The sequence below is a fragment of the Marmota marmota genome, unplaced genomic scaffold (assembly GCF_001458135.2).
Source record: "Marmota marmota marmota unplaced genomic scaffold, marMar, whole genome shotgun sequence".
NCBI classification, from domain to species: Eukaryota; Metazoa; Chordata; class Mammalia; order Rodentia; family Sciuridae; genus Marmota; species Marmota marmota.
The window spans coordinates 5452129-5476777 of NW_026000241.1; the positions used below are offsets into that span (position 1 = coordinate 5452129).

The window sequence follows — 24649 nt, forward strand, 5'->3', positions numbered from 1 at the left end:
GAGAGCATGCTCTAACTACCCGGGGAAGAACTCCCAGCTGAGGCAAGCACCGCCTGGCCTCAGGGAGTGAGCTGATGAGGGGTGCTCAAGGACTCAGAGGGGAAGACTCAGTGAAGACCTGTGGAGCTCAGCCTGTATGGTGGGCTCCACAGGTCTTCCCCTCTGAGTGCTGTGGGCATGGGGTGGAGAGGACAGAAGTTGCAGCAGGTGTGGTGGATGCAGCTGGTCACTGCTACCCTTTAGCTGGACATCAGGGAGTTGCTGTCAGCTCATCCTATTGATGTGTGCTTTCATGTTCACTCATTGTGTGAGGTTCTGAGCACAGAATTCCTCTGGATCACCATTCCATCATTCTGAGACACCAATACACTATTGATCACGAAGGAAAAAAATCTGGTGCCAAACGGAGAACAGACTGTTCCCAAAGACACAGAAATATGACCAAAACAGGCCCTTCACTCCTTCTCAGAGTGATCCTGAGGCCTGGGCGACAAAGCCAGCATACCAATAAACAGGACCCAATGTGGCATACCAGGCTTCTCTACCATACCTGACCGAGGACCACATTTCCCCTTCCCAGGCATCTCCAGGTTCCCCCAGAAACATTCTAGACTCAATTCAAAAACAACAGATATAGGCAGTCCCAATTCTGGGCATGTATTCAAAAGAACTGAAAGCAGACTCCAACAGATATTTTCAAACCCATGTTCATAGTGGCATTATTCACATGGCTAAAACGTGAATGCAACCTAAGTGTCCACTGATGGATGGTAAACACAGTGTGGACTATCCACACCACAGAGTATTATTCAGCCTTTTAAAAAGAAAGAATGTTCTAGCTGGGTGCAGTGGTGCAGGCCAGCATTTCCAGTACTCAGGAGGTTGAAGAAGGAGGATCGAGAATCTGAGTCCAGCCTTGGCAACTTATTAGCAAGAACCCATTTCAAAAATTTCCTAGGTTTTTTGGTACTGGAGATTGAACTCAGGGGTACTTACCCACTGAGCTACATTCTCAGGCTCCCCTTTTTCATATTTTTTAATTTAGATACAGGATCTCACTGAGTTGCTTAGGGCCTCACTAAGTTGCTGAAGCCAGCTTTGAACCTGCAATCGTCCTGTCTCAGCCTCCCAAGCCACTGGGATTACAAGTATGTGCCAGCCACCTTTTAAAAGTTTTTTTAAAAAGGCTGGGGATGTAGTTCAGTGGTAGTGTATCCCTGGGTTCAATCTCCAGTACCAGAATTTAAAAAAGAAAGAAAAAGAAAAAGAACATTCTGACACAAACTACAACGTGGGCGAACTGTGAGGCCATTGTGCTAAGTGAAACAAACCAGCCACAGAAGGACAAATCCTGTATGATTCCACTTACATGAGATAAATATAAGAGTCACATTTGTACAGACAGAGTAGAATGAAGGATATCAGGGGCTCTGGGAAGAAGAATGTAGAGTGCTTAATGAGTATAAAATTTTTAACAACATGAAAATAGTTCTGGAGTTGAAAGGTGGTGACAGATGTACAACATTATAAATATATTTAATACTACCTAAAGTGAACATTTAAAAAACACTTAAAGGGTTAAATTTTATGTGATGTGTTTTACCACAATACAGGACCAAAAAAAGAAAGAAAAAAAAAAAAAAAACACAACAGCATAGCACCCTGGTAGAGGCCTGAGCTCAGAGGAGGTCTTTCTGTTAGGACATTCCTTAGGTATATCTGTCAAATCATTCTGCTCCTCTTCTGCAAAGGTGCTACCAGACTAGAGCTGCATATACAAATGGACAGGACAGCCAAAGAAGAGAGGGAAGGGCTGGGTTTAGAACCATGACCAGGAGAAGCTCCTGCTGTGAGGTCCCAAGTAAGTTACCCCCCTGGATGATCTTCCATATCTCTAAGACAAGCATGGTAATCACTTTCTGATAGGACTGTGGGAGGAATTGATGCCCAAGTATGGTGGCAATCTGTGCAAGGGAAATCATGGAAACCACAGCTCTAGAGCTACAGTTAAACCCGACATACTTAGGAGTGCTCAAGAGCTTTCTGAAGGTTAAAGCAATGTCAATGGAGTTACATGTGGGTGGCATGTGGACAGGCACTCTCCTTCAGACCCCAGGTTCAGCCCAACAGGCCTCCTGGAGCCAATGCCAGCCCTATCTGCACATGTCTTCTCATACTTCACCTTAGCTATTCAAAGTAAGGGAATGGACACCAAGGAAGCTGGGGTATCAGGGAAGAGTCTCTAGCCCAGTAGTGCTGAGAGGGCTCACAGATTGGAGTGTGCATTCCATGGGCACAGGCTCTGAGCAGAGCTGTGATGGAAGCCACCCACCCTACCTGCAAGGGACACCCAAGGAAGTTTCACCTGTAGATGTGTCACTGTAAAAACCACCACCCTAAGAGTCAGGGAGAGTCAGTCACTCACAGCTACTGTGCCCTCCCATTTATCCATTCCCAGGAGCCACACACTGGACTACCACTGTAATGATACAGTCCCAAAACAACTCTGGGGTGAGGGTGTGTGTGTGTGTGTGTGTGTCTGTGTGTAATTTTTAAACTGCAGAAACAGACTGAGGTAAATTAACGTTTACTCAAAGTAACAGCTCACATCATCAGGATGGGGAGTTTGGAAATATGTATCTGCCCCAGGACTCTTCTGAACTCATCTACTCCCTGGAAAGGAGGTAAGAGGACAACCCTCCCATCATGGATGACAGAACCAATACCAACCATCAGGGGTCAGGGGTGGGGACGAGCTGGAGCTAAGTGATGGCCTTTTCAGCAGGAAGAGGGAGGTTTTTAAGTGATAGCAATATCTTGACTGTGGTTGTCACACAAGTCAATGAATTTGTCAGAATGAATCAAAATGCTATTTGGAATATCATCATAAAATATAAGACAGATGTCAGTTCTTCACTTGATGAGGGACTTCCGTTGCAAAAAGCACAATTGAAATAGATACGTTTTTATTGTATGCAAATTATACTTCTATAAGACAACTGTTTAATGGGAGTAGACAGAATCAGGAAAGCATAGGAGGAAAATCCCAATAGTTTGAGATGCCAGTGTAGTGGGCAAGATGTTAGTGAGAAGCCCAGGCTGTCCTCAGACTGAGATGAAATCTGAAGAGAAAGAAAAGACCCTGAAAAGGCAAAACGGACAAAGAACAGACAAAGAGGGAGCCATGGGGTGGAGGGCACAGGACCCATATGCCACCTATGATGGCTGATGTCCGTAAGAACTTCTGGGGGGCAGGCAGGTGGGCTACGCTGCCCATCTATCTCCCTACTGACACTCATCAAAAGCAGCAGGAGAGGAGACAGGCAGAGTTATCTTGCCAGGAGGGGGGAGTCCCCAAGTTGCTCAGGCCAGGCTGTACCAAGGGAAAGGCAAAGAGAGGTTCAAATGAATGGCAGGCAGGAAGCCACCAGCATGACGCAAAGTAAAAGAAATGGGCAGGTGAAAGATGCTGAGGATGAAGGGTACTGGCAGGCAGATTCCAGAAAAGCTAAAGAATTTATGCTGCATGTCCCAGTGACAAAAAAGCTGACTAAAACAATGTGACTTCAGAAACACCCACAAACAAAGGAAATAAAATAATAAATGGTGATATGAAGTGTCGGGGGGCAGAGAAGAATTTATGCTCTAAATGGAAGCCCCTCAGAAATGAGCAGCCAATGGCTGCAGAACACCCAACCAGTCACAAAGCACTTTTCCACATGTATCTTCTTATGAACTGATGGCTACAAGGAGCTGAAGCTCTGTATCACTGTGTGTGGATGTGTATTTGTGGAAAATCCATCATTCAGACAGACCAGTTTTCCCCCTTCCCTCACTCAAAATTCAGGTCTGCCAAGGGACTGGGCATCAGATCACTAGCAATAACCAAAGCCAACCTGCAGCTCCACGTCTCCTAGAGCAGATCATCTAGAATCCACACACCCGGGCCTACTTAAGGCCATGTGAAGTGAGCCTTGTAGCCACTGTGACTCCTGACTTTCCAGAGACTTGGCCCCATGAAGGGCATAGACAGGAAAAAGCAACCAGAAGATGCAATGAATGGGTATGTGCTTTCTTTTTTTAGGGGAAAGAGCAAACATAGCATTAGCCATGCTGAAACCTAGTAAATATTTTTATGACCCAGTGGTGAAGTTTTAGCAAGACTGACTACTGCAAACTGGGAGGAAAAAACAGGCCAGAAGATGGAGCTGCTCAAGTTTCCCAGGGGGAGGGTGACCAGCACACACCAAGAGGGTCACTGGTTTCCAGAATCAATAAAACCTTCATAGATGGAAGTCCACCTGGAACTGCTATAGCCAGAGCACAGAAACGAGAATTTAATCATACGGAGATTCCTCAGAAAACTTGAAATGGAACCACCATTTGACCCAGCTAACCCACTCCTCAGTCTATACCCAAAGGACTTAAAATCAGCATACTACAGTAACGCAGCCACATCAATGTTCATAGCAGCTCAATTCACAATAGCTATACAGTGGAAGCAATCTAAATGCCCCTTAATAGATGTATAGATAAAGAAAATGTGGTATATAAACATGATGGAGTATTACTCAGCATTAAAAGAGAATAAAATTATGGCATTTGCAGGTAAATGGATGGAGCTGGAGAATATCATGCCAAGTGAAGTAAGCCAATCCCCCAAAACCAAAGGCGAAGTTCTCTCTGATAAGTGGATGCCAATTCATAATGGGAAGCGGGAGGCATGGGAAAAATAGAGGAACTGTGATCAGGCAAAGGGGAGGGAGGGTGGGGAGGGTGCATGGGGACAGGAAAGATGGTAGAATAAGATGAGACATCATTACCCTAGGTACACGTATGACTGTACGTATGTTAAGACATTATATCATGTACAACCACTGAAATGAAAAGTTGTGCTGTAATTGTGTACAATGAATCAAAATATATTCGGCTGTCATATATAACTAATTAAAATAAATTAATTGGAAAAAAAGAATTTAATCACATCTCCTGGGAAAGAAAAAAATATAGTGGGTATTCTGAGGAGCAAGTCAGGGAACAGAACCTTGCCCTTTCCTCCCAGGACTTAAATTCATGTTGGAGGAGGCAAGCAAACTAGATCACATGGCTGCACTAAAAGCTACCAAGACTGGGCCAGTAGAGGTGATCACATCAGACCCAGGAACCCTAGAGAGAATCTGTGGCAGTTAAGAGCCTAGCAGATTGCCCAATTCAGGACAGCTGGCTCACTGTCGACTGACTGGGGTAAGGGGTGCATGCTGAGCCCAGCTAATGAGACACTCTAACAGAGAGAATGGTTATGGAAGGCAGCTAGCTGCAAAGGCACAGAACACTGTGGTCCACAGCACAGCACAGCACAGCACAGCAAGCCACGGGTCAGTGAGTCCAGGCAGGTGAGGCTCCAGGCCTGGGCCATATCTCTGGCTGCACACATACCAAATGCTTCTGCTTTTCTAGAGCTGCTGTGCTCTTCACCAGCCAAACCAGCATGGGCAGAGACTTAACCCAGGTGTGTGCTGGAGCTGATTCCCATCAGTCCCCTCTGAAAGCTCCTGGTGACAATTTTGGGAAATTTGGGAACCATTATTAAAAATTAAATGACATAAATGTAAAATAAACACAAAACAAAGGAGACACATAACTCAAAGCTTAGCATTTCTTGCTTATTTTACCATATTTACCTTGTTTTTTGAGGTCATTCATGATATTTGCATTGGTATAGAGAAAATGGTATGCCACAGAGTATCTCCAAATCCACAATCAGTGAGACTGTGTTAGTGGCATGAAATCAGGTGCGAGTATTTACACCATGAAAATGGGCAAACACTGAAGGCATGGCTTGACTTTATGACTTCTGGACCAAAGAGTTTGCAAACTTCTAAGCCATATCCATAACGATGTATTTGTTTACTCTTTAAAAATCTGTATATTGTTTACTGAGGTAATATTCACATTAACATAATATTAACCACACAAAATTTTATTGGAACAGTCATGTTCATTAGTTTTCATATTGTCCATGGACACTTCTATGCTACAAAAATAGAGATGAGACATAGACGTTTTTGCTGTATGGCCTGCAAAGCTGAAAATATTCACTATCTGGCCCTTCACAGAAAAAGTTTGTCAATTTCTGGGATTTAGACTTAAAAGTGATAGAGGAAGTGTTGTTAATAATGAAGACTAAACCTAAGTATATCGTGCCTGAGGCTGTTATGCTGAAAATAACACAAATGAAATATCCTTATAGTATATGAAAATTAATACGCAATTCAGAAAAGCTATCATCTGACTCGTTAATATAAACAAAACATCCATTCACAGTCATTACCTCAGACTACACTCATAAGTTGACAGAAAGAGCTCAGCAAAAACAAAAGCAGTTGGTAGGGAACAACTGGCTGTGTGGAATTAACAATAAAGGAATGTCATATATCCACTATTATTTGTAAACTATATGTTACCCATCCTCTAACAGTAAAATCTACAAAATGATGTGTACACATTGGATTTCTGTATCTATGAATACACATTCAAGTAAGTGTGAATTCAACCAATGTCAGATTGAAAATATCTGGAAAATTTTTTCATCTGTAAATATACGCAAATTTTTTGATGATTATTTCTTAAACAATATAACACAACTATTTTCATAGCATTTAAATTATGTTATAAAGTCACCTAGAAATGAAGAATAGAGAGAATGTGTGTAGGTTATATGTAAATACTATGCCATTTTATAAACTTTCATATCTGTGGATCTTAGTATACATGGAGAGTCTGGAACCAATTGAAGGAATAACTGCATACATATATTTGTGAATACTTTTTTTCGTTTGAGCTTTTTTTCATGGAGCATAACTTGTCAAGCATGCACCATTCACACCACTGGCCACACCAAAGTATATGCATCGTGTAATTTAAAACTTCATTATTTTGAAGTGCTTGAAATAAAAATTTGAATAAAATTAAAATCATTTGCATTACTGTATTTCAACAATAAACATAAATGAAAAGAGGGAAGAATCTTGATTCTTTACATGTGCCAACTCATAAGTTTTAAAATGTTTACTAAAAAAGGCTGTTTTATTTCCTCCTCATGCAAACAAAATTTCTTCACATCAAATCTCAAAATCAAGCAAAACAAATAAAGAAAACAAGTTTTGCATCCTAACATATAATAGTGTTCATGGACATAAAATACTCTTCTTAAAAAAAAAAAAAAATCAATGTTATTTCAATAATGCTATTCAAGTACAAGCCCAGTATTTTATATGTTCCCTAACACTTTGTAATTTATATATATATTTGGGGGAGTACTGGGGATTGGACTCAGAGACACTCAGTCACTGAGCCACATCCCCAGCCCTATTTTGTATTTTATTTAGAGACAGGAGTTGCTTAGGTGCCTTACTTTTGCTGAGGCTGGCTTTGAACACCTGATCCTCCTGCCCCGGCCTCTTGAGCCACTGCACCCTGCTCTTATAATTTATACTGAAGAAATGTTAATGCATGTGTTTTTTCCTATCACTCCCATCTCCACTTGACCCAGTACACTGTGCAGGCACCATCATTTCCTGTGTATGTCGTTCCATGAAAGAGGACAGAAGCAGTATCGGGCTTTGAACATGGGTGGCTGGGAGAGGCCTGAAGGAGTTCTGCCATCACAGAGCAGGTGGGAGAGGGATTCAAATTAAGATGAGAAAAGAAGTGTGTGTCCAAATTCTGAAGGATCTGCAGATAACGACAATAAGGAGCAGTGGTGTCTGTTCTAAGGGTATGGAAAACCAAGGAAGGATGAAAATTGACAGAGTGGTGCCATTTGGTTATTGGTCCCAGCAGGAGATAGCTAAAAGCTTGAGGACAGAGAACACACGCTTTGGTGGCAAGTTGCTGGGACTTCAGGTGGGCTGAATGACCAAGGACTGAGGAAGGCAGGAAGCAGGAATGACCCAGGGTGTGCGGCTCTGCTGCCTAAAATGGAGAGAACCCATGACCCAGGGTGTGTGGCTCGGAGTCCAAGTCCATCCTCTGAGAACACAAAGAACCTGTCTGGTAAATTTGACTAGAATCAAGCATACACACCACTGCTCTGTACCCTCTGAAAATGCACCAGAGAGGAAATAATCCTATCCACAGGCTATGGCACACAGAGATCTGCAATCCGCTCCACGGCAGATTGCTCTCAATAGTTCTCAAGTGCTCTTCAGGTGAACCAGTCTACTTTTATTTTCTTTTTCTTCTGTTTTTTTTTTTTTTTTTTAAACAGTTCAATCAAAAGGACAATGTACTGAGAGGGAGGAGGGAACCAAACAACAACCCAGCTGGTCCCTACTGCTTCAACTAACACAAATGCTTTGTATTTTACCCCCATTCTCATTTTTTGCCTATTCAGATAGCCTGTCCATTTTTCTAGATAGCCTTCAGAGTCATCCCTCACGGCTCTATGCCATTCAATTCTGTGGATGTACCATGTTCCTTAAGCTTCTCTCACACCACTTAATTAATAACATGAATAACGGTTATTATCCAATTATATCCATCAACATTATTATTTAAAAGTATCACATCTATAAGTAAACTTCCAGGAGTAAAATTACTGGGTCAAAGAACATGAACATGTCTATGCCTCTTGCTACATAAATAGTTTCCAAAAGGGTGACAGTAGCTCTGAACTCCTACCAGCAGGGTAGCATGGGGGTAAGTGGGTGGGGTAGGAGATGGGTTGGGAGATACAAAATAGCCATGGGCTGGCTAAGGTCCAGTCTTGATTACCTGCCAAAGTCATTCTTCCCACATGTTTAAGTACAAAGCATATTTTCTGAGTATTAATTACATAAACATTTTTCTGTCCATGGTCTCTGAGATCTTGTGATAATATTAATTTTGAGCATGTTCTCCACATGAGGACATTGCTTTATAAAAGCAATTTCACACATGCAAATTTCTAGTTTGATCATCCCTGTCTGTAACTGCAGCACAGAGATTTGGAAAAGTCTAGGCGTGGTTTAAACCTGACTTTGAGTTTCAACCTAAGAATCTCTTCCAAAGAAAGTGTGCATTTCCTTCCTTGAGTCTTTGATTTTGCTCCACAACCCAAGTCTTCCTGGTTTCGCCACAGGGGAGCTTTTAGAAATGAATAAAAATTATGCAACTGTTGGGTAACTGTTCACTGCTGAACTAAAGGAAAAGACTACCACTGAGAAAGAACAGCATCTTTGAAAATCAAAATTAATTCTCTTCCTGGGGAAAAGTGAGGAAGGGGCTTATACATGCCTATGTGATAGCATGAAACTTCCCTTGGGACACTGTTTACTTTGGTGGGATAGGAATTCTCCTTCCTTTACAGAAGACAATGCTGATGTGCAAATATTTGATGTGATTTGTCCAAGGGCACACAGCTGAGAGACAAGAACTACAGAGATCCAAACCGAGGTCTAATTCTGAAACTCTGCACATTACATACTTTTCTGTTTTTTTTCCCTGTCCATCTTCTTTTATTTGGGGACTTTCAGTTGGTGCTAAGCCCCATTCACCAACCTACACTTAAGGGATAAGAAGATTCTCTTCTTCCCCACAAGACCAAATGGCTGGAGCCTACTTGTCTCAGAGGACCCATCATCTCAGAGAAACCATGTCTAGCTGGGGAGGGAACAGCAGACCCTTTGCATACTCATGCCAGCCCAAGCACAACCTCCTCCCAACTTCTCAAGTGGAAAAACACTGCATGCCTCAAGTTCTGCACAAAGCACAGATAACTAAGGCCCTAGAAGTGCACTGTTCAACTCAGGGTGGGGGGGGAAGACAGTAGCTTTACATGTACCCTCTTCTCTCTGCAGTGGGCATCAGTGGTGCCTCACTATGAAAGCAAAGGCTTTCAGAGCAGACAGAGCTGGATCAGTTCCTAGCTGTGCAGTGGTCAGTCACTTTACCTCACCAAACCGCAGTGTCTTTATTTATAAAATGGGCTAACTCCTAGCAGAGAGAGAGAGAGAGAGTTAGAGTTGTTATTGTCCTCATTACCATTTCTGTCATGGTCAAAAGATAAAGTTCTCACAGAGTGATATCTCTAATAAAGATTTACATCAAGGATGTTAGGCACTTTGTTCATTACATGGGATTGGTCACTAGATTTAATAAGATCCAGGCCCCCCAGGCTTGGGAACAGAACTCCATCCTGCAGGTCTATTAATCACTGATGAGGTTATTCTGCCGTGGATCATTGCAACTGCATGACATTGAGGACGACAGGGAGACAATACCAGTTCCCCCATGAGCTGAGTGACTACACAGAAGCCAGGCATTGTGACATGCACTCAAAACATCTTACACTAGCAGGTGACAACACCATCAGCTCCATGTCACAAATAAAGAGACTCAGGCTTGGAGACATTAAGTGATGCATTCCAAGAACACCTGGGTGGAAGCAACTGAGGAGGACCAGAAGCATCCTTCCATGCTGGGGTTTGGACCCTCTTCCAAGGGTAATTCCTAGCCTGAGGAAAAGGAAGAAGCATGTTCATGCCCATACTTCACCAAGACAGCAGGTCCTGCCCACAGCCTCAGGAATACCCAGACACAATTGAACTGGGCAACATACACAGGACAGGCTCACTGCTTACATGGATTTCATGTCAGAGGTTCTGAGAGATCCAATGCACCACGGGAGGAACACAAAGGCTGAAGTCTGGAGAGTGCCAAGCAGCCATTACAGGAATGGTGAGCATCCTCCAGGGGACCTGCCAAGTCCAGTCATCCCAACTCAACCCTCGTGAGCCGAGTGGTTGCCCTGCCCAGGATCCATTAAACCTTAATTCTTACACAAAACCTAACTCATTCTTCCCAAGTTAGGCATGACTTGGTTCCTCTATAGCTTAAAGTAAGAGATGAACATGTATCCACTGATAAACTGGTTACTGACCCTAACAGAATGCATGGGCTCACTGTGCACCAGCAAGAAAAGAACCAACCCGCTCCTTGCCTTCAAGGAGAATTGGGGAAGGGGGACAATGTATATGCCAAACAGGTTAAGACAGTGCTGTTGATAGCTTTCTCGGGATAGTTGACACTGAAGGAAAAGAACGAAAAAGGGAAAGAAAAGTGGAAGAGAAGGAGGGAGGGTGGGCAATTAGGTGGTGGCACATGAGCAAGTCAGGATCTGATGAGCTCCTGAACGTGGCTGGAGCAGGAGGGAAGAAAGAGGCTGTCTGCGCCAGAGCCTGGGGAATAACGTGCTTGAATGATTCTATCCAGACTCTTGGCTGCAACCAACTGAAAAGCCAGATTATCTGGGAATAAATGACAAAGGAAGACAGGGGCTCACTTATTTTAAAGTTCAGGCAGAGCTTACCTCTGACTAGATGGGTCACAGGGATTTAACACTCCCCACCTTCTGGGCTGGACTGACTCCTGAGCCAGCTGTCTCCAAGCAGCAGACCCCAGTGGCAAATAGCTCACATCCTTTCCCATTTAGGTATCCCCCAACTCCACCAGCAAAGTGCTACAATTTTCACAGGGTCACAGATCCATCCCTAAATCAATCACTGACCAGGAAGATGCAGCCCCATGATTGACTACATTACTAACTATCCAATGGCACAAACTGGAGGGAGGGTAGTTCTTAGGAAAACCAAGATGGCATATACCAGGAAGGCAAAAGGAACTGGCTAGGCTGCTCACCCCCATCCCTGTGCATTATTAGCTACCACAGATGTCAGTACCCAATACACTTTAGGAAAGGCACCACACTCTGTTCTCAACAGCCTTCTTAAATTGCAGTATTTACATCCTCCTGAGAAAACAAAGGCGGCAAACCTAACCTTATCCAAGGTTCCAGAGTGAATAACAGAGTCAAGATTCCAATTCAGTTCTGTCCAAGTCTTCTACCAAAGAGAAAGACTATCTACCCCACCATAAGGCGCATGCAGTGGTGCAAGCCTGTCATCTCAGAGACTTAAGAGTTGCCCTGGCAACTTAGCAAGACCCTGTCTCAAAATAAAAAATAAAAAGCGTGGGGATATAGCTCAGTGGTAAAACACCCCTGGGTTTATTCCTCAGAAATGCAACACACACACACACTTACTTTTCCATTATATACCATTTAGAAAGAGCTGAGACTATCCAGTGAAGAACAGGACCCCATCAGAGGAAGTGAAACACCCCAATCTGGGTTTGCAGACACCATGTCTGACACTGGAAAAGAAGAGGTATAAAGGGAAGGACATGGACTACCCTCATTCTGTGCCCTCTCTGCAAGATCCAGCTTGAAGGAAAGGGGAAGCACAGGATGGCTATAGGGTAACCCACAGCTTTGTGGATAAGCATGATGGACACAGACCAACATGCTGAGGGCAGGAGTAAGAAAGGCACACTCAATTTGAAGTGAGCTGCTTGAATGCCCAACATGGGATGCATTGCTGGAAAGCCTATTACCAGGTGCCATGGAGCCAGGACTCTGACAGCACCTGGAGAAAGCCTCTCAGGTCCAAGGAGGATGCAGAGTAGTGCTGGGCAAGGCAAAATCTCAGAGGGAAATAGACATCACTGGAAGCGGGTGTGGCAAGAACTGTAAGGCCAATGCAGCAAGATGCAAGGGACCAGGGGTCGAGTACCACTCATTAGGCTGCATCATTGCTACTTAGTTGGTTCAGCACCAACCCCACAGCAAGCACAGAACCAGGAAGACAACTTAAAAGTGACAAACACAGAGCCAAGCATGGTGGGGCACGCCTGTTATCCCAGCAGCTCAGGAGGCTGAGGCAGGAAGATTGTGAGTTCAAAGCCAGCCTCAGCAACAGCGAGGCACTAAGCAACTCAGTGAGACTCTGTCTCTAAATAAAATACAAAATGGGGCTGGGGATGTTGCTCAGTGGTTGACTATCTCTGAGTTCAATCTCTGGTACCTCCCCCCCCAAAAAAAAAGTGAAAAATGTAAGAGACAAACTGGTGCCTGAGGTCAATTCATCTGATAAAGTAAATGATGCCACTTCCTATTTCCCAACTTAGTGGAGTCCACTGCGCAGAGAGAGAAAACCTTGTCAGCGGTGTTAACACAGGAGTGGCATCCCCAGAAAGAGAAGCAGACACCTACCCAGCCACACCCCCTAACTCCTCAAGAGATTGGCAGCATGCTCAGAAAGGTAATGCTCAAGTCTTCTACTGTAGCATCTGCTGCAAATACAACCTGTCAAACGCACCAGATTGCTGGAGATGCCCCAGTCCCTTCCCACCAGAATTCTCACCCTTTCCATGCTACTGTCTGTGGTTGCCTGGGAGCACCTACTGTTTGCCTGCATAGCAGACCCTGCTTCTTCTGGAAACTTTCCAAGAATATTGCTACTTTCTTACAAGGACCCCCTCAAACCCCCTCCAAGCTGAGGCAGAGTGCTGTCCAGGAGTTTCAACATGAGAGTTTTTTCTCTACAATTGCTTAGCCTTCAGGTCAGAACCTAGAGCTGCTGTCTCTTATGTGGTGTTTTCTCTCTCTCTCTCTCTCACTCACACACACACACACACACACAAACACAAACACCTAAATACAAAATAGACCATTTTTCCCCCACCTCAATTTCAATCCCAAATAGCATTTTGGGAAATGGTAACACGCATTTGCAGAAAACTTGCAAACACTGGAAAAGCAAAGCTGACGCTATGCCCTTCAGGATGAAGTTAGGCTCCTGCACCCAATGGCTTATTTCTCTCTTGTCACCATTTTCAAAATGTGAACTTAGATGCCTGAAAAGACACTCCTTTAAAACAGAAGTGATGGTATAGTACCCATTCACAAACCTTTTTCTGAAAGACCAGCCTAACAGTCAACATGTGGCGCACTTCTGTCACTGCCAGCCTGCCAACATTTAAGAAAAGGGGGAACAGTCCCTACCTTTATGTGCTCATTAACCTCAGGGAAGAAGCCAGGCCCAGAAATTTAGATAGCAGCTTCTGGCTACCCAGGTTCATCAGTGGGAGGGGACACACAAGAGGAAATGAGTAGACAATCAGACCCAACCAGACCTCCTGGGCCTCAACCAGAGCCCATAAGCCTGGATAAGCTATAGCTCTTGCCTAGTTTACCCCATGCCCTGGTGGGGGGCGGGTTTGGAGGCTCATGTCACCTGACCATGCCTACTATAGTGCCTCCCCAAACAGGCCAGTTTTAGGCAGTTCTTAAGCCTCAGGAGAGATTGTCAGTCAAGGTGAAAACACCCTGCAAGACACTTCTCAGTCCATGATGAGTTCCAATTCTGCAACCCAAAAGCATCTGTGTTAAGACAAATTAACAAAAAGGTACCCAAGGGTGACTACAGGCAAATTCAGTCTGCGGTTCACTTGGAACAGAAGCACTGAGACATCCACAGTGTGACCAAACACCAACCAAACCACCCTGTTACTTAACCCAGACCTTACATTTCATTTGCTCCTATTTTGCCTTCTTGACGCAACTCCTCCAGGCCCAGCACTGGGCCCAACTATTTGCTGTCGATATCACATTGGAGAAATGATTAAATCAGCACCCACCCAGGGATATCAGCTCCAATATCCCATCAACTGCTAACAGGACCTTTAGGGCTCTCAGGGACAACCTCCTTAGCTAATTTAATCAAAGCCCAGCAAAGGCACAAGGGGCCTTCTGGGAAGGAGTCAGGAAGATGTTTAATGAGGATGCAGAACAACCTGAGATCAGTGACAATCAGCTCCTTGTGTCTAAGCTATCCCACATAGCACAGGGCTATGCGACTGAATGAGCCACAGAATTAGTAAAGGAAGTGAAGAGAGACGCTTTGCCTGCAACCAGCTAACCAAATGCCAAAGAAACAATGTGAGCTAATCAGCCAAAAGGGTAAACTGTTCTTATTTGATATACCTACACATCAGTACCACAGGCTCCTCAATGGCTTTCCCTCACATCAGCAGCTCAGGTTGAAGTGGCCACATCTTCCCTTCCAACGAGAACCATCAAGTAAGTGGCTACTCAGTGAGTCCATTTGACTGGAGGTATGGGTAGGGAACAGAAAAACATGCTATCTATACTGAAGGTCCTACCACCAGGGCCACCAGGACATGGCAAAGGACTGCCAGGCCACTGACTAGTGTCCTTGTATGGGCCCCAGTCATAAGTGCCTGAGTCCTATCAGTAACTCTCCAAATGCTGGTGTTTGCAGAGTCAAGGCCAGCCACAACCAACCACCTCAAAATCACATTGCATACAGCACAGGAATCACCCTGCAGTAACCATGGATGTGGCCTGGAGAAAGCAGCATCCCACATTCTGGCCTTAGCAAATGAAAACACAGAGTGTGTATGTTCAGAAATCTCATGTTTTGTCACAAGAGCGAAAAAGGGGGCCAAGGACAGAAGGTAGAGGTAGGACCCCTTAGCCCCCATCCTTTGGCAGTACTGGGGATGGAACCCTGCGCATTGCATATGCTAGCTAGCCAAGTGTTCTACCACTGAGCCACACCCCAGCCTCGAGGCAGCATTTGAACAGTAACTCCAGGGACGATAGACTGGCAGGGAACTCAGCTCAAAGACCATCTTCTCTGTCAGGGGTAAAAGGCCAGTCAAGAGTCAAAAAGGAAAAACACCTCACACCTCTTTCTCAGCTAGTTTAAGAGGAAGCACAGAATTTTTCATGGACAGTCTGAATGTCTCTTCAAAACCCAAAGAGCTACAAAATCCAAAACTTTCTGAGCACCAAAACAAGACTTAAAATTTTTGAATTTTGCGTCTTTTCAGATTTCCAAGTGTTTCTGTTGTTGCATTCATGACAACCAATAGACAATGTAAAATTCCAAAATCTGAAAAACTCCCAAGATAGAGAAACACTTCTATTCTCAAGCATTTTGGATAAGGAATACTCAACCTATGCAACTTTCTTTCTAGCTTGGTTTAAAATGTCCCATAGATAAATCTGGTATAAGGATCTGGCCCAGGCAGGAAACTGGACTACTTGCACTCCATGTACCCACAGACATCTCACAGGTGACAAGGGAGGCAGCCAGTAGGTGGGCCAAATTCCAATCCCAGGTTGATTCCTTCTAGCCCTATGTCCACTGAACTTTTTTCCTTATCAGTGCCTGCCTCCCATTTTTATATTTTGAATGCACATGAAGTACTGAATACTGCCAACACCTAGGACCTGCTCAGTTAGCAAAGATAAGCCATTTCCAGGCCAGCCTCATTCACATCGAGATCAATAAGCACATGAGTATAGACATGCTGTGGAAGTTCTATACATTTGGGGAGTAACTCATGCTCCATTATTAAGAAGCCTGCAATTCCATGGAAAATGATATTGACAAGACCTGTAGTCAAGCCAGGCATGGCAGCACATGCTAATGGTAGTCTCAGCTACTTGGCTGAGGCAAAAGATTGACTTAAGCCTAGGAGTTTCAGGCCAACCTGGGCAATACATGAGACCCCATCTATACACCTGCCCCCAGCAACACCAATAAACATCTGTTGTGTCAGCAGGAATATTGAATTGTGTACTTATAGAGACTGAACTTGGGGCCTTGCACATGCTAGGCAAGAACTCTACTACTGAGCTATATCCTCAGGTCTTTTTGAGACAAGCCACCCAGTACCATATTTAGACTCAGTGTTTCTGTCCCTCATCTGTGACAAAAATTCCTCCCTAGTCCCTAAAATGAAGATGGAACACCTCTCTTTAGGAATGAAGAACCAATCAGATGTTACATAGGCACATAACAAATACCCAATAAAAGATAGCTGTCCACCTTACTTTATGACTGCTGCTGCCCAGCAGAGGAAACCAATGATAGCACACGGGACTCCATGCCTACCTGATGAGTTCAGAGGGAACCTTCTGATAAGCCACTTAAAGCTTTCCAAGATTCATTTGCCTTCAATGGATGAATACAGGAAACTCTGTCGAAGTCCATGTAGCATTCAGAGGCCTTTAACCCCATCTGCCCAGCAGTCCTTGAGAAGTAAATCCCCAGAGGGCAGCTGGCACATCATCTACCATGATCCTTCACCTTTTAACAGACTCTATACAGAACCACACAATCTCTGGGAACCCAGAGGGCCCCAGAGTCCAAGGTTCCAGAGGGAGGTCCCTCCTCATCTGGTGGCCTTGGAATGTCTGAAGCCAGCTCTGACAATAATCTAGGATGTCCCCAAGTGCAAAGGGGCTTTCCTTGCAAAAATTCCCTCCTTCCCCACCCTAGGTTTACCCCAAAGGGCCACTCAGAGGGTACAACAGCACTTCAAATACTGCAAACCTTAGGGCCAGCTATTTGGGAAGCTGAGGCAGGAGGATCATTTGAGTTCAGGACCAGCAAGGGCAACAGAGAGATCCTGTCTCACAAAGCAAAAACAACAAAAACCCCCAAACCAACACCTCAAATCCATCCCAGGCCCTTCACATTTTCTTGGGGGCAGATGCCTCAGTTGGACTCACAGAGCTTGACATTTGTGAGCTCCCCATTCCATGGCTAAGAGGACTACTCGATGAAATGCCAGCTATTCTTTCCAGTTCTGTTTCCCTCATACCACAGACAAACCAAGAGATGATTACCTCCACCAGCATATAGAACTTCTCATTCTGAACTCACAAATGATGGAACATTCCAGAAAGCCATTTGAGGCTCTTTAAAATGCAGAATTATGTTCAAAGACAACACAGGAAAAACCATTCCATTTAGACTCAGGAGCTGCAGACCTGTCAGTCTGTCCCTGTCCCCACACTACCTCACATCGTTCACACACTCTTATTTCTGCCCTCCTCCCTGTGAGGCTCCAGGTCCATAGAGGGCAGGGTCTGGTGTCTTCAGGTCTGCATCTTCCACACTCAGCATCATAGTCACTTGCTAGAAGTCTATTCAACTACTGAGCCATCCTTTTCAGTTTTACTGCATTTCTCCATAAATAGCGTATATCCTTTGGTGATGCAGAGAACTCCATGGCCTGAAATTCACCGGGAAATACTTTTAAACAGAACACAGAACACTGGTAGGTTTTCCTTACTCAGGAAATGCCCCCCCCCCCCCCCCCCCCCCCCCCCCCCCCCCCCCCCCCCCCCCCCCCCCCCCCCCCCCCCCCCCCCCCCCCCCCCCCCCCCCCCCCCCCCCCCCCCCCCCCCCCCCCCCCCCCCCCCCCCCCCCCCCCCCCCCCCCCCCCCCCCCCCCCCCCCCCCCCCCCCCCCCCCCCCCCCCCCCCCCCCCCCCCCCCCCCCCCCCCCCCCCCCCCCCCCCCCCCCCCCCCCCCCCCCCCCCCCCCCCCCCCCCCCCCCCCCCCCCCCCCCCCCCCCCCCCCCCCCCCCCCCCCCCCCCCCCCCCCCCCCCCCCCCCCCCCCCCCCCCCCCCCCCCCCCCCCCCCCCCCCCCCCCCCCCCCCCCCCCCCCCCCCCCCCCCCCCCCCCCCCCCCCCCCCCCCCCCCCCCCCCCCCCCCCCCCCCCCCCCCCCCCCCCCCCCCCCCCCCCCCCCCCCCCCCCCCCCCCCCCCCCCCCCCCCCCCCCCCCCCCCCCCCCCCCCCCCCCCCCCCCCCCCCCCCCCCCCCCCCCCCCCCCCCCCCCCCCCCCCCCCCCCCCCCCCCCCCCCCCCCCCCCCCCCCCCCCCCCCCCCCCCCCCCCCCCCCCCCCCCCCCCCCCCCCCCCCCCCCCCCCCCCCCCCCCCCCCCCNGCATTTCACGGGATCACCACACTGGATCTACACATATGCCCCAAGAGTGAAAGGAGTGATTTCGGAAGTGTGCCCCAAGCACGGATGCTAGCAAGGCTACCCTGAAAAAGCACTGCCTCAGTTGCCAACTGCCAAACCACAAACTCAGTCACCCATTCTGACAACTAGCACTGGGCCCCAAAGGAACCAGGTAGACTCAGGGCAGCCCACCCTCATGAATAAAAAGAAGCATGACACAGGACCTGGCTTCCAAAAGGAGGAGACAGGGAGCAGGCAGGAGTCCCCTACCACTGAGCCACAGTCTTCTAGAAGTCAAACTGTAGCCCATTCTAGATAATCTTCACAAGGACAGATAAGAACAGCAGCCCCCTGAGCCTAACCCTGAAATTGACACCATTGAGGTGTGCATCTTGAGCCCAGGAGCCAAGGTAATTACTGGTCCCTTTTTATATCTGTATCCAGGACAAACTTTCCTTTCCACAGGCTGGTCTTGGGATAGTCCTCTAGGCCTCTGGGACCTCTAGCCAAGGCAACATACTCAGAAATTTCCATGAGAATAGATTGTTAAGTCCACCTTTTCAGGGACAGAATGAGTCACAAACAAGGACTTACACCTGTTTCCCAAGCCACACTTGTTACTTCCCTATTTCCTGAAGTCGTAAACAGCACACTGCTCTTCTAACACACGCGGCCATGGTATAGAAAGCAAAGACAGGAATGTCATGAATTTGGGAAACTGGGGAGATCAGGCAGAATTCTCATGCCTAGGTTTCATGTCCTCTAATATGCTTAAGAAGTCAGAATCAACAGTCTTTAATTTTATAGTTTATATGATTTCTTTTTTGGGCAGGATGGATGGCATTTTAGGTTAACATTAAAAATGCTATTGCTGGACCTGGAGTGGTGGTTCATGTTAATTCCTGCAACTTGGAAGGCTGAGGCGGGAGGAGGTTTTAGGCCAGCTTCAGCAACTTAGTGAGACCTTGTCTTAAAATTAAGAAAAAAAAAAAGGTGTGTGGATGGGTGGGGGATGCTGGGGATGTGGCTCAGTGGTTAAGTACCCCTGTGTTCAATCCTTGATACCCCCCCCCAAAAAAAGAGAGCTATTGCCGGACATGGTGATATACCCCCTGTAATACCAGCAACTGGGGAAGGTAAAGCAGGTGGATTCCAAGTTCAAGACCAGCCAGGGCAACTTAGTAAGATCCTGTCTCAAAATAAAAAATTAAAAGGGAATGTAGCTCAGTGGTAAAAGCACTGCTGGGTTTAATCCCCAGTACCAGGAACAAAGAAAGGAATTAATTTAAAAGTACTATTCTTCTTCTTCTTCTTCTTCTTATTATTAATTTAAAAGTACTATTCTTCTTCTTCTTCTTCTTCTTTTTTTTTTTTTTTTTTTGGTGGTGGTATAAGGATTGAACCCAGGGGCGCTTTATCACTGAGCCATATCCCCAGCCCTTTTTTATATTTTATACAGGGTATTGCTTAGGGTGTTTTATATTTTATTAGGGTATTGCTAAGGCTGGCTTTGAACTTGTGATCGTCCTGCCTCTGCCTATTGAGCCTCTGGGATTACAGGTAAGTACCCCTGCACCTGGCAAAAGTGCTATCATCCTGAAGCAGAAAGTAAAGCAAGAACACAAGACTCATGAAAAATCTCACATTGGTCACCATGATACTGCTCAGGACACTCTATGACAAAGACCTTAAGATGCTCAAAAGATAGGTCACCTAGTATCCTCATCCTTCTAGATCTATCACAGGTAAATCTAATCCAAGTTCTAATCTCATATAGGTCTTCCTTACTCAGGAAATACACCCAGCCCATGAAATCACTACATCAGATCAACACGTGTGCCCTCACAGTGAAAAGGAGCAGTATGGAAAGGGTGCTTGAGAGGCACTAGCACCCTATCAGGGCCACTATGAAAATGCACTGCCTCCCCACTTTTCTTGCCCCCCACCATGTCTCTTCTTTTTTCCATCTCTCAACAGCAACATGATAGTGTTTAGGGTCACAAACATTGTTATTTAGTAATTCTGGGTAAGTCCCTAACTTTGAGTTGGTCACCTCGTTTTGAGCCAGTTACCTGACGTTAAGAAACAACAGCAACTTGTCCTCTTGTGGTCATGGGAGACACTCATTGAATGGCCCCTAATATTACTATAATGTTGGCTTCCACACTTGCCAAGGGGGGAGACCGGTTTTACTCCATCTCCCTTTGTAGGACTGTTGGGAGGAAGCAGAACACTCTTGCTAAGATGCCATACAAATTAATGTAAAGTGTCCACTTCTCTTTAGAAATCTGTGATTTGAGAAAGTTCACACAATACACCTTATACAGTTATTTAAAACAAAAAAACCTCTAGAATGATTCAAGCCAGCCTCTGCTACCACTTCCAGAATCTCATCCTGGGTCTGGAATAAGTACACCAGTTCCCAGTCCTACTCTGCAGACAAGGAACCCGCAGGGCATCTGAGACAAGCAATGTCTTAATCTTCAGATTCCTAGGTAGGAAAATGACCCTTCTTGCAAGTCTTTGCGAGCCCCTTGCTTACCTCCTTTTAGTTACTGATCCCTGCAGGCTATGAGGAATAAAGGAGCTTCTGAGATTTCCTGCTCCAGAGCCTGACAGTAGGGAAGCAACAATATTGATATCAAAAGCTATGCAAGTCCCTCTTCTCAGCAGAACCTTCTCTGGTCTCTCACTGCTCTAAACAGAGAGACACACACCTTCATCTAGCAAGCCCTGCCCTGTGCTTTCTTAGCTGTTCAAGGGTATGCAGGATACCCTCCACTGTCTCTGTCCAGCCATTCCTTGAAAAGCTAAGTCTTTCAACCATAACATGACATCTATGTTCCCCAGTTTTACAGAGATTTCCAGTCACCTGTGAGTCTTTCATTCTCCCCAAGTTCTGCATTAGAATATTCCACAAGTAGACTTCAGGACACATAGCAGTCACCAGGACTTTTTGGGAAAATGGAGACTCAGATATAGCTCCTAGTATTTAGGGCCAAGAGGGCTCCTAGTGTTCAGTCAGTTGAACTAGCAATGCAGAACACAAGCCTAATGCTTCCACTCTGGAAGAAGACAAGAAAAGAAACATCTCTAAGGAATCTGCATTCTATCAGGAAGACAAGGCCTGAATTTTATAAATGAGCATCTGATACAAATGGGAACCTAATCACCTGCCAAAGAGACTTCATGGGGGGCTGTCATTTCTGTGCAAAAGTTAGACACACTACTCAACTTCACCCACAATGCACAAAAATTAAGGGGAACAAGTAAAAGCACATCGCTCTTCAGAGAGATTTTCAACACCCTGGATTAACACACACAGCTAAACGTAAGGCTCCAATTATTCTGAAAAACTCTTAGATGCCTTTTGGAAAGGAGAGTGGAGGATTTACTGTATTAGAGAATGGGCAAAAATTACAAACTCTGAGTCAACTGCTATAGAAATTCAAATACTCCAGAGAATAAAAGTTAGAACAAAAAAGCAGCTTCTTCCTGAGACTCCTTCAGCAAGGAGATGGTCAGTAAGTGACATTATTTTCTGTACTTAACTTTTCAGATACTTGTGGATATTAGTGACCCAACACTGATTTTTCAAGCAACAGCTAGGTTTGTTAACCATAATTGCATGCCCATAAAGGTAAGCATTACATGACACAATTCTCTGTTGCTTCTCTCAGAAGACATTTAATTTTAGTGTTGGCTCTTCAACACTGTCCCCGTTGTTTTTTTTTTTTTTTTTTCCCTTCTTCCTTTTCTCCGTGAACATTTTAAATATGTGTCAATTACCCTGTGCTGGAGTTCATAAGTGGGCAAGGCCGAGAAGAGAACTGTGTGCTAGCACTCTTTTCTTACTGAGCCTAAAGAAATCCAAGAGAAACTGCAGAGAAAGACACTCTGGGCTCTTGGGTCTCCTCCGCCAACAACCATGGACAATTCAAACTCTCTCACCTCCTACCGTTCACTCAAAGTCATGCTCCTGTCAAATGGCACTTAACTATCTTCACAGATGGTCCTACAATGGCAGCATTTAAAGGAGGCACTGCTCACAAAGAAACATTTTCCCAATTCCAGCTACCACCCTTAGGTTAGTAGAATCTAACCCACACTTATCATTAGAGTCCCCCCAATTAAGCCATATGACATGGGAATTCCAAACCACGAGACATATCCATGGATCTATTGAATTTAACATTTTTGTACATGCAAAGACACAGGAAATTAAGGTTTGTTTCCTCCTCCTCCTCTCCCTTTCCAACTCTAGGGACCCTTTAGGTTAGAGTCTTACACAACACTGAAATCCCTGAGATCACTGCTTCACCTAATCTACAACATCATGACTGCATGTCAAAGTATCTTCAGATCCCAAGGCTCTCGTAGTTGGCATTAAGGGTCGGTGCTAATGTTTCAGGTCTCACAGTCTCAAAAAAGGAAGCAAGCACATGAAATTCAAGAAATCACACTGCTGGCTCCAAGAAAGAAGCAAAAGTCACCAAGTCTCCTTTCCCACGTCACTTGTTTCATCCCTTAATATTTCAATCTTGGAACTGCAGCAGCACCAGTTACTGCAAAAAGGACCTTCCAGAAGGTTTTATATAGCCTGTGCCTACTCCACCCCCAAAGTCATAACAAAAATGTCTGTAACATTTGTTAAGACAATTACCATCAAGTCAATCTTAATGGGGCCTGAAGATGAGGAATTACTAAGATACAGCAACCACGACCTTACAAAGATCATAACCCCTCAATTTCTACCAAGACTGAACAAATCAAAGTGAATTATTCCAAAAACACCAGAGTAAAGCACACTGCTAAGAATAATCAGCAAACTCATGTAAAGGAAAAGCAAAAGCTCATCTAGTGAGAGAAACCTGAGTTACCTGGCAAGGCCCAAGACAATTTTTTCTTCCATCTCCAGCATGTTAAAAAGTGATCTCAATGGCCACTTCCTGGTCTCCAAGTAAATGCCTGGATACCACTGCATCTTCCTATTGCCCTGCTCCTGCCACAGGGAAAAAATGGCACCTATTGCCAACAAAACCTTGGAGAAAGTATGAAAACATCCTAAGTTTTCCCCTGCACTATTGGAAGGAAGAGGGAGAGGTACTTCTATAAACAGTAGCCTTAGCAATGGGGCACCTGAGAAAGTGACCCCCTGGAGTTAACCCTGAAGGGGTCCACAAACCACCAGGCTAAGACCCCAAGTTGGGGTAAGAAACGATGGAAGCAGAGTTCTTCGGTGAATGGGAGAGAGAACAATCATCTCTAATTCACCACCAAAAAGCCAACCTCTGGCTTGGTCAGGGACGCAATGAGCACTCAGGCCCAGAAAGACAACAGGAAGGATCCCACCCGCCACAGAATCATCTTTCTTAGGTAGTGACCTCAAGAGGGATTTGGCAAAGGTATGTCTAGTCCCAGAACGGAGGAGAAGGTCTCTCTCAAGGGGCCCTGGGCGCCCAGCTAGGGGCAGAGCAGGCGGGTGTTCCCTCCGAAGTCAAGGTGCTTCTAGTCGGGAAAAGAGAAAAAGGACTTCCCTGATCACCCAGAAAGCCGAGACACGGGAGACACAGGCTCCCCGGAGTCATACCCCGGACACCAGTTGCTTCGCAGTCTTCCTTCCTCCCCTCCCCCCCGCCGGGAAGGCTTCCCGGGGGTCTCGAGTCCCAGGGGTAGGGCAAGGCAGGTGAGCTCCGTCAGGAGCAACCAGGGTCGTAGAGCTGAAGCAGAAGGAAAGGAAAAGCTCTGGCCTCAGTCTTTATCTGCCCCCTTCGCTGAGGCCGCACGGAAGCCTCGGCCTCACGTACCGAGAGCCGCCGGGTTACCCGACTTGCCCTGGGCCCGGGCCTGGGGAGCGAGAGACCGGGATGGCAGCGCCTTTCGGAGGGAGAGGGGCTCAAGGCGAGTCCCCTGAAGCCCTACGGGCGAGGGGCACGGGGAGGGGGAGGGTCCCGGGCCCACGCGGCCTCCGTCCCGGCTTGCGCGAT

At 46.0% G+C, this 24649-nt stretch overlaps 1 protein-coding gene across 4 annotated transcripts in view; it reads right to left on the minus strand.

The window, feature by feature from the left end:
* Positions 1 to 24649, minus strand: part of LOC107145323 (small integral membrane protein 7) — a 73993-nt gene that overhangs the window by 26498 nt on the left and 22846 nt on the right. The window contains exon 1 of one of the 4 annotated variants that reach the window (XM_015489219.2): positions 23543 to 24621. The exons of the other annotated variants lie outside the window; for them this stretch is intronic. The gene's annotated coding sequence lies outside the window, so the exon portion shown is untranslated. Of the gene's footprint in view, positions 1 to 23542; positions 24622 to 24649 lie in introns of those variants that run through there. 4 annotated transcript variants of the gene reach the window in all.